Source organism: Triticum urartu, chromosome 7 (genome assembly GCF_003073215.2).
Source record: "Triticum urartu cultivar G1812 chromosome 7, Tu2.1, whole genome shotgun sequence".
NCBI lineage: Eukaryota > Viridiplantae > Streptophyta > Magnoliopsida > Poales > Poaceae > Triticum > Triticum urartu.
In genome coordinates, this window is record NC_053028.1 from 69,170,744 (window position 1) to 69,173,356 (window position 2,613).

Sequence of the window (2,613 nt, forward strand, 5' to 3'; positions counted from 1 at the left end):
AAATAAGCGTCGCCCTAAGCCATGGTGCATGCAGTATAGCCAGGATCTCAAGGAGCATTTGGCAGCGGAGAAGCAAATCGCGGACGCACGCGTGGATGAGGTCGCGATGGCTTCCATTCATGCCGACCCCCAGATCTTGTAGGAGCACCTCGCCGTCGAGGCCAGCATTGATGCTGTTGGGTTTCGTAGTAATTTCAAAAAAATTCCTACGCACACGCAAGATCATGTGATGCATAGCAACGAGGGGGAGAGTGTAGTCTACGTACCCAACGCAGACCGACTGCGGAAGCGATCACACAACGTAGAGGAAGTAGTCGTACGTCTTCACGATCCAACTGATCAAGCACCGAAACTACGGCACCTCCGAGTTCGAGCACACGTTCAGCTCGATGACGATCCCCGGACTCCGATCCAGCAAAGTGTCGGGGAAGAGTTCCGTCAGCACGATGGCGTGGTGACGATCTTGATGAACTACAGCAGCAGGGCTTCGCCTAAACTCCGCTACAGTATTATCGAGGAATATGGTGGCAGGGGGCACCGCACACGGCTAAGGAATAGATCACGTGGATCAACTTGTGTTTCTAGAGGTGTCCCCTACCTCCGTATATAAAGGAGCCAAGGGGGAGGGCTGGCCGGCCAAGGAGGGGAGGCGCAGGAGAGTCCTACTCCCTCTGGGAGTAGGATTCCCCCCCCCCCCCAATCCTAGTCCAACTAGGATTCCTCGGAGGGGAAGGGAGAGAGGGGGGCCGGCCACCTTCTCCTAGTCCTAATAGGACTAGGGGAGGGGGAAGTGGCGCAGCCACCTTGGGCTGCCCCTTCCTCCTTTCCACTAAGGCCCATGAAGGCCCATATGGCTCCCGGGGGGTTCCGGTAACCTCCCGGTAAACCCGGTAAAATCCCGATTTCACCCGGAACACTTCCGATGTCCAAACATAGGCTTCCAATATATCAATCTTTACATCTCGACCATTTCGAGACTCCTCGTCATGTCCGTGATCACATCCGGGACTCCGAACAACCTTCGGTTCATCAAAATGCATAAACTCATAATATAACTGTCATCGTAACCTTAAGCGTGCGGACCCTACGGGTTCGAGAACAATGTAGACATGACCGAGACACGTCTCCGGTCAATAACCAATAGCGGGACCTGGATGCCCATATTGGCTCCTACATATTCTACGAAGATCTTTATCGGTCAGACCGCATAACAACATACGTTGTTCCCTTTGTCATCGGTATGTTACTTGCCCGAGATTCGATCGTCGGTATCCAATACCTAGTTCAATCTCGTTACCGGCAAGTCTCTTTACTCGTTCCGTAATACATCATCTCACAACTACCATATTAGTTGTAATTCTTGCAAGGCTTATGTGATGTGTATTACCGAGAGGGCCCAGAGATACCTCTCCGACAATCGGAGTGACAAATCCTAATCTCGAAATACGCCAACCCAACATCTACCATTGGAGACACCTGTAGTACTCCTTTATAATCACCCAGTTACGTTGTGACGTTTGGTAGTACCCAAAGTGTTCCTCCGGTAAACGGGAGTTGCATAATCTCATAGTTATAGGAACATGTATAAGTCATGAAGAAAACAATAGCAATATACTAAACGATCGGGGTGCTAAGCTAATGGAATGGGTCATGTCAATCAGATAATTCAACTAATGATGTGACCTCGTTAATCAAATAACAACTCATTGTTCATGGTTAGGAAACATAACCATCTTTGATTAACGAGCTAGTCAAGTAGAGGCATACTAGTGACACTTTGTTTGTCTATGTATTCACACATGTATTATGTTTCCGATTAATACAATTCTAGCATGAATAATAAACATTTATCATGATTATAAGGAAATAAATAATAACTTTATTATTGCCTCTAGGGCATATTTCCTTCAGTCTCCCACTTGCACTAGAGTCAATAATCTAGATTACACTGTAATGATTCTAACACCCATGGAGCCATGGTGCTGATCATGTTTTGCTCGTGGAAGAGGCTTAGTCAACGAGTCTGCAACATTCAGATCTGTATGTATCTTGCAAATCTCTATGTCTCCCACCTAGACTAGATCCCGGATGGAATTGAAGCGTCTCTTGATGTGCTTGGTTCTCTTGTGAAATCTGGAATCCTTCGCCAAGGCAATTGCACCAGTATTGTCACAAAAGATTTTCATTGGACCCGATGCACTAGGTATGACACCTAGATCGGATATGAACTCCTTCATCCAGACTCCTTCGTTCGCCGCTTCCGAAGCAGCTATGTACTCCGCTTCACATGTAGATCCCGCTACAACGCTTTGTTTAGAACTGCACCAACTGACAGCTCCACCGTTTAATGTAAACACGTATCCGGTTTGCGATTTAGAATCGTCCGGATCAGTGTCAAAGCTTGCATCAACGTAACCTTTTACGGTGAGCTCTTTGTCACCTCCATATACGAGAAACATATCCTTAGTCCTTTTCAGGTATCTAAGGATGTTCTTGACCGCTGTCCAGTGATCCACTCCTGGATTACTTTGGTACCTCCCTGCTAAACTTATAGCAAGGCACACATCAGGTCTGGTACACAGCATTGCATACATGATAGAGCCTATGGCTGAT